The sequence below is a fragment of the Callithrix jacchus genome, chromosome 12 (genome assembly GCF_049354715.1).
Source record: "Callithrix jacchus isolate 240 chromosome 12, calJac240_pri, whole genome shotgun sequence".
NCBI classification, from domain to species: Eukaryota; Metazoa; Chordata; class Mammalia; order Primates; family Cebidae; genus Callithrix; species Callithrix jacchus.
The window spans coordinates 7,290,315-7,302,572 of record NC_133513.1 but is presented as its reverse complement, the minus strand read 5'-3'; the positions used below and the strand labels follow the sequence as shown (position 1 = coordinate 7,302,572).

Genomic DNA, 12,258 nt, shown 5'->3' with positions numbered 1-12,258 from the left:
ACCAAGCTGTGGTCATTGTCATAGCACCCCAAGGAAATGAAGGCATCATTCCAGCCTGTTCTGTGGCCCTTATGCTTGCTGGAACCCTCCTGTAAAGCAGCTGCCCCTCCCTGACCAGACAGCCTGACTCACCCTCCTTCTGGGGCCTCTCAGGCTGTGGAGATGACCACCCCACTCCAACCCACAGACAGCAAATCCCATCCCCCTCCTGACTGGTCCAGAGACCTAGCCCTTTCTTCCCACTGGGTCTGGAAGTGGCAGACAGCAGCAATGAAGCAGGCTTTCATTTCACTCAAGTCTAGAGAGTTGGTGTCCTCAGCACAAAGGTCTCCTTGGGAAAGAAAAAAATCTTAAACTCAGTTCTGCATTTACAGCTAGGAAGTGCCACCTTTACCCATATTAAACACACCTGGAACATGGTTTATCAATAGGGAACAGCATAAACAAATATTGTTAAATTTATCAGTGGAATATTATACAGTGGTTAAAAAGGGAGGAGACACACTGAGAGATTTATAAATGCAGTAATGTGACATTTGGGATTGTCTTCAAAATAACGTGGGAAGGGGTAAGCAGATGCAAGTTGGGGGATGCAGATCTAGATGAAATAAGTTTGGCCAAGAGTCAGCCATGGTTGAGGTTGGAGGAATTCATTATACCGCTCTCTCTACTTCTGAATACGTTTTTAAGTTTCCATCATAAGGAGTTTTTAAAAATGAGGCTGTTCATACATACTGCCTTAGAAAAAGGTCCATAAAAGATGCTGAAGAGAAACAGCAAGTTGAGGAATAATATATTCAGTGTAATCCTATTCATATGTGCTGTATTTTTTTTTTAAGACAGAGTCTTACTCTTGTCACCCAGGCTGGAGTGCAATGGCATGATTTTGGCTCACTGCAACCTCAACCTTCTGGGTTCAAGCCATTCTCCTGCCTCAGCCTCCCCAGGTAGCTGGGATTACAGGCAACTGCTACCATGCCCAGCTAATTTTTGTATTTTTAGTAGGGACAGGGTTTCTCGGTGTTGGCCAGGCTGCTCTTGAACTCCTGACCTCAAGTGATCCACCCACCTCGGCCTCCCAAATTGCTGGGATTACAGGCATAAGCCACCGTGCCCAGCCTCACATGTGTTTTAATTAATATATGAATGTAAGTACAGAAAATAATCTAGAAGACTGTCCAACAAACCAAAATTATGGTTATAAGATTTGGCCTGCTGTTCTTTTCTCCAATCACCCTATTTTATCCACAATACACTTCCCACATCGGCCATCACACATTTGCAGGTCTGTGCATATTAATGACTCAATAAATATTTGCCGGGCACCCGATGCACTTCACTTCTTCCTGCCCACAGAACCCAAGAACTCTCTGCATTTACCAAATGAACAAGCGAGAGACTGGACCAAAGGAGGCTATGAAGTTATCACCATTCCAGAGAAGTTTATTACTTCTTCTTTTAAAATAGAAATTCTACTCTTGGCAGAATGGCTGCAGGCACAAGTACAACTTTATAACATTAAGGCAGCGCAAACAAGATCACAGACTTGAAATTAATCAATGCAAAAACTCTGGAAGTCTTTCCCATCAGGAAAAGCCCAAGAAAGAGACATTTCACTGGTACCCAGAGGTCGGTTCACAGGGGGCTCTGCTTAGGTCTGGGAGAGTGGGGGACGGGTGGTGGGGCAAGGAGGTCCCATCCAAAAGCATCTCTCTTGGCTGGGGTCGACTTTGCCAAGTTTAGCCAAGGTTGTTATCAAAAGTCTTGTTCACAATCCAGCCAGGCCTAGAAGTGTGCGCTCCAGCTCAGCATATAAAGCAGAGGCTAAGAGCCTGGGTGCAGGCACCAGCAGACCTAGGTTCTAGGCTTTTCTTGGATCTTAAGCTTGACCAAGTGGCTTCTGCTCTCCAGGGCTCCCTTTTTAAATCTATACAGGCTGGGCACAGCGGCTCACACATGTAATCCCAGCACTTTGGGAGGCCAAGGCAGGTGGATCACCTAAAGTGGGGAGTTTGAGACCAGCCTGACCACATGGAGAAACCCTGTCTCTACTAAAAATACAAAATTAGTCGGGTGTGGTAGCACATGCCTGTAATCCCAGCTACTGGGGAGGCTGAGGCAGGAAAAGTGCTTGCACCTGGGAGGCAGAGTTTGCAGTGAGCTGAGATCATGCCATTCCACTCCAGCCTGGGCAACAAGAGCTAAACTCCATCTCAAAAAAAAAAAAGAAAAATCTATGCAATTGGGCTATCAATGCTTCCCACGGGGCCAGGCTGATGTGAAGATTGAATGAGATGCGCTCCAGGGAAGTCACACATATTATGTCACAGGCGACCACCTGAGATGAGGGTTTGGGTACAGGTGCATTTGGGAGGGGCTCCTAAGAGGCTCCAACTGGGGAGTAGAGCAGTGAAACAGTGACAGGAGGAACCCAGTACCAGAGGCGGGATGGGGAGGTCCATGCTCTGGGCAACTGAGTCTCAGCCCCACAGGGGAACACTGAGGGGTCACACAGAGCATGTCTCAGGCCAGAGGTCCCAGGTGAAAACTGGGGCTGTTGGCAGTACATGAGTGCATTGTTTTCACACTGCTGATAAAAACATACCCAAGACTGGGCAATTTACAAAAGATGTGTATAATGGGCCTAACAGTTCCATGTGGCTGAGGAAGCCTCAACAATGGTGCTGGAAGGGAAGGAGAAACAAATCATATCTCACATGGAAGGCAGCAGGCACACAGAGGGCTTGTGCAGGGAAACTCCCCTTTTTAAAACCAGCAGATGTCATGAGACTTATTCACTATCATGAGTAAAGACCTGACCCCATGATTCAATAACCTCCTACCAGGTCCCTCCTGAAACATATGGAAATTCTACATGAGATTTGAGGGGAGACACAGACAAAGGATATCTATGAGGAAACACAAGTGAGCAGCAAACATCACTGCACTGGGCCATGATCATCATTTAAATTGCCAACCTGAGCCAGGTATGTTGGCTCATACCTGTAATCCCAGCTACTTGGAAGGTGAGAGGATTGCTTGAGACCAGGGGTTCGAGACCAGCCTGGGCAACATAGCAGGACCCCCATTCTGCAAAAAAATTATAAAAATTAGCTGGGTATGGTGGGGCATACCTGTAGTCCCAGCTCCTTAGGAGGCTGAGGCAGGAGAATCACTTGAGCCCAGGAGTTCAAGACTGCAGTGAGCTATGATCACACCACAGCACTCCAGCTTGCACAACAGAGTGAGACCCTGTCTCTAAAAGATAAATTAAAATAAAATAAAATGTCAATCAGTGATCTCTGAGAAGCACAAAGTACTTTGTGATATAAATTCAACTAGATTCTACCAGCAAGGCAACAACTCAAAAACAGGTGGCTGGCCCAGCTAACAGGCAGAAATGACCCTGTGAGCCACGTCCACAGCAACGACTCCCCACATTCCTGTGCATCAGGGTCACCAGGGAGAGTTAATAAAAACACAGGATCCTGGGCCCCAGCCCCAGGGATTCTAATAAAGCAAGTGCATGGCGGGACCCAGAGAGCTACATTTTAACAAGTTCTCCAGCTGATTTGATGTAGACGGGTAAACAGTCACGTGTTGGAAAACATGGGTCTAATTAAACCCAAGACACTGATTTCGCAGATCTTTTGACAACACTAGGTGGGTAAGAGACACTCGACACTTTTTTTTTTTTTTAGACGGAGTTTCGCTCTCGTTACCCAGGCTGGCGTGCAATGGCATGATCACGGCTCACCACAACCTCCGCCTCCTGGGTTCAGGCAATTCTCCTGCCTCAGCCTCCTGAGTAGCTGGGATTACAGGCATGCACCACCATGCCCAGCTAATTTTTTGTGTTTTTAGTAGAGACGGGGTTTCACCATGTTGACCAGGATGGTCTCGATCTCTTGACCTCGTGATCCACCTGCCTCGGCCTCCCAAAGTGCTGGGATTACAGGCATGAGCCACCGTGCCCGGCCAAGAGACACTCTTAAGGAGAGCTTTTAGAACAGGTCAGCATTTAGAATGGGTACGTGCACGTGAACACTCACACAACACACACAAACACACGCGCCCATAACAATATGAGCAAGAAGGCTTGGAACACCAACTATGTTTACTCAATGAAATAAATGACTGTGCTCCTAACATACTCAAGAAATCATCCAAGAATAATTAGTAAGCTCTACCGCCATCCCCACCAGGCCCCCCCCCCCGCCACCTCCCCACCAAGAAAGCCTCTTGAGAATGAGCCAAGGTTCATGAGGCTGGTGGTTACCTGCTGAGTAAGTGCTGGACGGAAGGTGGATTCAATTTATGGGTCCAATTTTCCCAGGTGTGCAAAGAAAAATGTGTGCATGAGATGTGAGGCCAGATGCCGCAGGCCTGGGTGAGAAGTGACGGCAGGGCTCTAGCAGGTGGAGCTTAGACTTTGGTTGGGGGCGAGCAGCTGGTTCTTCAGATGCCTTCCTTTCCTCTCAGGCCTTTTCCCACTCCAGGCCCTGAGCCAAAGACGGCAAGAGGAACCTTTCCCAAATCCTCTGTGGCCTGGAGCAGTGCTCACTGTTCCAAGCTTCTAAAGAGGAAGGTCGCTAGGGCTCCCAGCTCTCCTTTTTAGCTCCCCCCATCCATCCCCAGAAACTGGGCAGACAGGCTAGGTTCAATCAACGTCAGGACTGGGGAAATTTTCTTCTGATGTGCTCAGAGGTATCACAGATCCTTGGATGCCTCCCTGCTAAGAGTGAGGGTCTCAGGTCAGCAGTATAGGCAACTCAGGAGCTTGTTGGAAATAGAAGCCTGGGTGTGATGGCTCACATCTGTAATCCCGGTACTTTGGGAGGCTGAGGCAGGTGGATCACCTGAGGACAGGAGTTTGAGACCAGCCTGGCCAACATAGAGAAACCCCGTCTCTACTAAAAATACAAAAATTTGCTGGACATGGTGAGTGATGGCTGTAATCCTAGCTACTCGAAAGGCTGAGGCAGGAGAATCACTTGAACTGGGAGGCGGAGGTTGCAGTAAGCTGAGATCGCACCACTGCACTCCATCCTGGGTGACAGAGTGAGACTCTGTCTCAAAAAAAAAAAAAAAAAGATATAATGGACTTTGGGGACTCGGCAGCAGGAAGAGGCTGGGATGGGGTGAGGAATAGAAGACTACACATGGGGTACTGTGTACACTGCTTGTGTGACAGGTGCAATAAAATCTCAGAAATCCCCATGAAAGAACTTATCCCGCCAGGCGCAGTGGCTCACGCCTGTAATCCCAGCACTTTGGGAGGCAGAGGAGGTTGCATCACGAGCTCAGGAGTTCGAGACCAGCTTGGCCAACATGGAGAAATCGCATCTCTACTAAAAATACAAAAATTAGCCGGGTGTGGTAGCGCACACCTGTAATCCCAGCTACTCAGGCTGTTGAGGCAGGAGAATCGCTTGAACCCCAGACAAGGAGGTTTCAGCTAGTTGAGATTACAGCACTGCACTCCAGCCTGGCAACACAGCCAGACTCCATGTCAAAAAAAAAAGGACTTAATCCATGCAGCCAAAAGCAACCTGTACCCAAAACGATTGAAATCAAAATTTAAATTTAAAAAAATCTCCCTCTTCTTTGCCTTATAAAGGCACCAATCATCAGATTTAGGGCTATCTCAATCCATGAACTTGTTTCACATGAGTATGATCTCATCTTTTTTTTTTTTTTTTTTTTTTTTTGAGACGGAGTTTCGCTCTTGTTACCCAGGCTGGAGTGCAATGGCTCGATCTCGGCTCACGGCAACCTCCGCCTCCTGGGTTCAGGCAATTCTCCTGCCTCAGCCTCCTGAGTAGCTGGGATTACAGGCACGCGCCACCATGCCCAGCTAATTTTTTGTATTTTTAGTAGAGACGGGGTTTCACCATGTTGACCAGGATGGTCTCGATCTCTTGACCTCGCGATCCACCTGCGTCATCCTCCCAAAGTGCTGGGATTACAGGCACGCGCCACCATGCCCAGCTAATTTTTTGTATTTTTAGTAGAGACGGGGTTTCACCTTGTTGACCAGGATAGTCTCGATCTCTTGACCTTGTGATCCACCCACCTCGGCCTCCCAAAGTGCTAGGATTATATGTTCTCATCTTAACTTCAGCACATATGCAAACACCCTGAATAAGGTCACATGGAAGAGAACAGGGATTAGGATTTGAACACGTGTCTCAAGGGGGCACATTTAATCCACAGCAATCCCACCACTCTTATCTCCAGCCTTATTTCTTTCTCTCCCCTCTGCCCCTCACCCACTTGCCCACTGCCCATGCCACAACCCTAGAAGCCCTACTTTCCCCCCACTGCTTTCACAGGGATACTGTTTGGCTCATAAGGGACAGTCTTCTTCCTGGCCCCAGCTAATTCCTGCTCATCCTTCAGTCTTAGCCCAGCCATCAGTTCCCCAGGGAAGCCTCCCTTCCCGCTACCCCACTAGGAGGTCCTTGTCTTTTGCCACATCTAATTCCGTACCTTGAGACTGCTTGCTTGCTTGCTCTTATTTATTTATTTATTTATTTATTTATTGAGACAGAGTTTCACGCTTGTTGTCCAGGCTGGAGTACAATGGTGTAATCTTGGCTCACTGCAACCTCCACCTACCAGGTTCAAGTGATTCTCCTGCCTCAGCCCCTCAGGTAGCTGGGATTACAAGCACGAGCCACCACCCCCGGCTAACTTTGTATCTTTAGTAGAGATGGAGTTTCTCCCTGTTGGTCAGGCTGGTCTCGAACTCCTGACCTCAGGCGATCCACCCGCCTTGGCCTCCCAAAGTGCTGGGATTACAGATGTGAGCCACTATGCCCAGCTGCTTTATTTATTTTTTTAAGAGACTGGACTCAAACTCCTGAGCTCAAGTGATCATCCCACCTCAGCCTCCCAAGTAGCCGAGACCTCAGGGAGGCACCTCCACACCCAACTGAAATTACCTTTTAAAGCCTCTCTCCTAGCACAGCTGTACGTAAACACGGAGAGGAAAACAACTGTGTCTAATTGTGCCCCAGTTGAACTCTGATGCCTTGCTCTGTGTGGGTATGCTGCAGGCACTCAAACATTTGTGGAATGAATGAATGAACAAATGAGCAGAAAAATGAATGGATGGAAGGGGAGAAGAAAGAAAGGAGAAAATAGCATATATCACACCTGAGATTTATTAGCATGCACGCTGGGGAAAGAGATAACTTAAAACACAATGCAGTCATCGCTTAGATTGTGAAGGACCGTTCAGCTCATTTTGTTTCTGCTAGTAATCAATACTGCCCAATCTCAATGCCTGCTCCTGTCTCATTAACATTTATCAACAACGCTCAGTGGCACACAGTCTTTTACCATTGTTTACTGACTCTCCATTTCAGTTCATCTCCCCAGCTGCCCACTGAGCCTCAGGTGTGAACAAAGGGTTCCTTCTCAGCTGTATCCCATTGACTGTCTGTGGGTTGATCCGTATCATCCCAAACCCAGGCTGGCCCAGAGCTCCCCCTCCCCTATTGGAATTAGAGGGATTCTAAGAATCCTCACTATCCAAACGAATGCTCCAGCTTATGCTCTGACGCTGGCCTTTAGATTGCCCGAAGAGGGCTCTTCTCTGTCCTGCCTGACAATGATGTACAGACAGGCGGTTGCTTTCCCTTCTGCAGGGCAGATGTTGACAGGTACCGGGAGCAAAGTGCACCTGCAGAATGGAGCTTCACTGCTGAGGGTGTGACCTCCCCAAGTATTTCCTCCACTGCGGTCCCATTAAGACAGCTGTGGGCATCTGTCACAGCCCCTCTGAAAAGAACCTCATAGTGACCCTCTCCACGCACTCCCTGAGAGGGACCCTGTTATGCTCAAGGCTTTGCTGAAAGGGACCAGGAGACTTCGGGCTTTGTGTCTCTGGCCGACCTTAACTTCTATCTTGCTTGTGATCAAGTGTACCCAGCAGCCCTGTAAATAAGAAGAGGCTATTTTCTTGCACGAGTGGTCGGTAATTTGACTCTCAGCACGTCACAGCAACCTCCCTGGGCCTCCTTCTGCAGAACCAAGACAGCACTCGTTTTGTTTCACAGAGCCTCTAACAGCTGGCAGATTCTAACAAAAATCACCCCTTAAAATTCACTTTCTCCCTAGGGTAGATTTTATTGGAGGTTTGTTTTCCTTTGCCTGCCTGTGTCTGCACAGTCACTGGAAGAATCGTACTGGGTATTGTTCCGCTCCCGTAACTCCCACCACCGACTGCTCCCCTGTCTCTCTGATGGTGGCACCAGGTGATTCCTACTCACAGCTGATGGGTCTCAAGCTGGGGTGCTGGGGGCCCACAGGCACTGTCTCCGGAGAAGCAGGGGCAAAGCAGCCACACGCCTGGTCTTACCCTGGTCTTGGCTAGTTGCGAACACACAGCCCCAACAGAAGCATAAAATGGACAAGGCTTTTCATACTTGCTTCACGGCCCCCTGCTTCCTGCCCCAGCACCAGGCACTTACCACCTTTGGGCTGCACTCACCTGTGACCATCTCTCCCCAGGCCTGCTGTTCCTCGAGAATGAAAGTTGTGGTGGGTAGAATTCCAGGATACCACTCCCTTACGTCTGCTCCCTGAGTCACCTTCTCTTCTTGAGTGTGTGCAGAGTTTATGATCCGGTTACTTGAGAAAGGGGAGGGGATTCTGCAAACGTGATTAAGGTCACATGTGCTTTGTTAAGCACGTTTGCTCACTTGACTTTGAGTTCATCCAAAGCAGGATTATCCTAGGTGGGCCAGACCTAACCAGGTGAGCCCTTTAAAGGTGAAATTTCAGACATTCAACCTCAGCCTCTAATGAGACACGAATGGCCATGCTGTGAGCTGGCTCTGGCGATGGCAGCTCTAGGAGCTGAGAGCCTTCGTTCAACAATTTCGAGAAACTGAATTCAACCCCCAAACTGAACAAGCTTGGAAGAAGACACTGAGCATCCGATGAGACCCCAGCTCCAGATGACACTCTGGTTGCAGTATTGTGGGACCCTGGATAGAGGACCTGGTTAAACCCTGCCCAGACCCTTGGCCCATGAAAGCAGATCATACTTTGGGAGGCCGAGGCGGGTAAATCACGAGGTCAAAATATCGAGACCATCCTGGTCAACATGGTGAAACCCCGTCTCTACTAAAAATACAAAAAATTAGCTGGGCATGATGGCGTGTGCCTGTAATCCCAGCTACTCAGGAGGCTGAGGCAGGAGAATTGCCTGAACCCAGGAGGCAGAGGTTGCGGGGAGCTGAGATCTTGTTACCCACACCAGCCTGGGTAACAAGAGCGAAACTCTGTCGCAAAAAAAAAAAAAAAGAAAGAAAGAAAGCAGGTCATAGTGGGTGTCGTTTTAAGCTGTTCAGTCTGCACTAGTTATCTACCAACATAAAAGTAATACAGAAGTTAAATGAACACTTTGGGCCATCGATGGAAGTTACTTTCATTCCCTCCTAATCATCTTTATCTTAGCCCTGAAAGAGGGATGCTTTTAACCCCATTTGGAACAACTGAGTCTGAGGCCCAGGAAAGTGAGAATTTAGCAAACTCCACCTTGCTACTTGGTGGCCCAACTAGAATAATTCAGCCCCAGGCCCATAAACCTAAAGTCTTTTTTTTTTTTTTTGAGATGGAGTCTTGCACTATTGCCTAGGCTGGAGTGCAGTGGCACAATCTCAGCTCACGGCAACCTGTGTCTCCTGGGTTCACACGATTCTCCTGCCACAGCCTCCTGAGTAGCTAGCATTACAGGCACACACCACCACAACCAGCCAATTTTTTGTATTTTTAGTAGACACAGGGTTTCACTATGTTGGCCAGATGAGTCTTGAACTCCTGACCTCATGATCCACCCACCTTAGCCTCCCAAAGTGCTGGGATTACAGGCGTGAGCCACCATGCCTGGCCAGTCATACACCTACAGTCTTTAAAAAACCCACTAAAATTTTGCCCCCTCTCCACCCCTTCCTCTTCAAAAGTCTGTTCCTTCAGGGACAGATCCCAACCCAGTGATACAAGGTATTGAACTCCTGATTTTGACAAAATGTAGTAACTACCCCCAAAATTAATAATAGAATTTTGAGTCCTTATGTGTCCATCACCGGGCTATCCCCGCAGCAATAGATATTATAATAATGATTATTTTTTCCATCTTATTGATGAAGAAACTGATACATAGAAAAGTAAAGACACTTGCCAAAGGTCAAGGTGACACAGCCAAAGAGCAACAGAAACAGCATAGGAACCTAAGCAAACTCACAGCCAGGCTCTGCTTTTCACCTGCATGTCATACTGTCCTCTAAAACCCTAAATCTGACCTTCTGAATCAAAAACTGTGCTCAAGGCTGGGTGTAGTGGATCTGGCCTGTAATCCCAGCCCTTTGGGAGGCTGAGGCGGATCACCTGCAGTCAGGAGTTCAAGACCAGCCTGGATCTCACCTGTAATCCCAGCACTTTGGGAGGCTGAGGCAGATCACCTGCAGTCAGGGGTTCAAGACCAGCCTGGCCTACATAGTGAAATCCCATCTCTACTACAAATACAAAAATTAGCCAGGCATGGTGGTGGGTATCTTGTAATGCCACCATTTTGGGAGGCTGAGGCATGAGAATCACTTGAACCCAGGAGGCAGAAGTTGCAGTGAGCCAAGATCATGCCACAGCAGTCCAGCCTGGGCAACAGAGTGAGACTCTGTCTCAAAAAAAAAAAAAAAAAATTACACTCAGTTATAGCTTGGAAGTGCACATATCTTCTGTGATGGTTGATAGATTACAATTACCTTCAAAACACAAATGAGCAACTGTGTTTAAATGAGGCTGGCCGGGAGCGGTGGCTCAAGCCTGTAATCCCAGCACTTTGGGAGGCCGAGGCGGGTGGATCACAAGGTCAAGAGATCAAGACCATCCTGGTCAACATGGTGAAACCCCGTCTCTACTAAAAATACAAAAATCAGCCAGGCAGTAGTGGTGCAAGTCTGTAATCCCAGCTATTGAGGAGGCTGAGGCAGGAGAATCACCTGAGCCTGGGAGGCAGAGGTTGCAGTGAGCCGAGATGGCACCACTACACTCTAGCCTGGGTGACAGAGTGAGACTCTGTCTCAAAAGCTAAGAAACAAACAAACAAACGCCTCACTGCATGGGGCCACTGAGATTTGGGGACTGTTGTTACTGCAGCAGAAACCAAATCATCCTGACCACTAGACTCTCCTCACTAGAGTCTCTTACCGAAAGCAAAGGCACTTTTAAAGTACACGACATTTAAACAGAAGAGCAAATACCAGTATCTGCCACTCGGTAAGGCTAACAAACTCAAACAAAGCCAACAGCCAGAAGTTAAAAGACACAGATCATTAGGTTGAAAACAGAACTTTCAAAACCGGCACAACTGACTCTTTCAGTGATTGCAAAGAACGTCGGGCAAGACGCAAGTGTGGTCATCATGTCATTTATCCCAGGCTCAGTGACACGTGTTCGACTAAGAAAAACACAAAGTATTTCAGCTCATCTGTAGTTCAGAGTGCCTATCCCTGTACTTATCCATTCATCCTGGACTTGTGTATTGAGCAACTCTTCTGTGCCAGGCACTGTGCTGGGTGCTGGTAACGAATAGTAAAACCAGCGGACACGGCTCTGCCCTCCAGGAGTGTCTGGGACGTGGAGGGAGACAGACAAAGAACAAGTAAGTCCACGAAAGGAGTAACAAGAGGTGAAGGTGGAGAAGAGCAGGGAGGGGCCCTTTATAAAGGGGTCAGGAAAGAGCTCTCTGTGGGAGCACCGTTTCAACTGAGACCTAAAGGACGTAAGAGGCCAGTCTGGGGAGGTGCAGAGGAAAATCATTCCAGGCTGGAGTAGCAAATGCAAAGACCACAGGACAGGGAAAGGCTTCAGAGTCCAAGGAACCAAAAGGAGGCCAGAGTGGCTAGAGTGGGCCAAGGAGAGGACTGGAGAGGCAGCAGGAACAGGCAGAAGAGTCGGGGTCTCAATTTTATTCTATATGCCATGGGCAGGAAAGGCAGGGATAAGACTCGATGGACACTGTAAGATCACCGAAGCTACCAGGTGGGAAATGGATTGCTGAGCATGGAGAGCAGGTGCAGAGGACTAGTCAAGACCAGTTAGGAGGCTGCCGCTGTAGCCCAGCTGAGATAGCCCTGTCCTGGGTGAAGATAAGGGAAGATGGAGAGAGTGGACAAGTTGAGATAAAGCTCAGAATTACAGGACTTGCTGATTGGGAAGAGGGCAAAAGCAGAGTTAGCACAACAC

The 12,258-nt window shown here is 48.3% G+C and overlaps 1 protein-coding gene across 8 annotated transcripts in view; it reads right to left on the bottom strand.

Moving 5' to 3' along the window:
* The window catches only part of ALG1 (ALG1 chitobiosyldiphosphodolichol beta-mannosyltransferase), a 148,855-nt gene that overhangs the window by 48,721 nt on the left and 87,876 nt on the right, over positions 1-12,258 (bottom strand). For 5 of the 8 annotated variants that reach the window (XR_013524570.1, XR_013524567.1, XR_013524574.1 and 2 more), the window contains one exon: positions 8,501-8,661. The exons of the other annotated variants lie outside the window; for them this stretch is intronic. The gene's annotated coding sequence lies outside the window, so the exon portion shown is untranslated. The remainder of the gene's footprint in view (positions 1-8,500; positions 8,662-12,258) is intronic. 8 annotated transcript variants of the gene reach the window in all.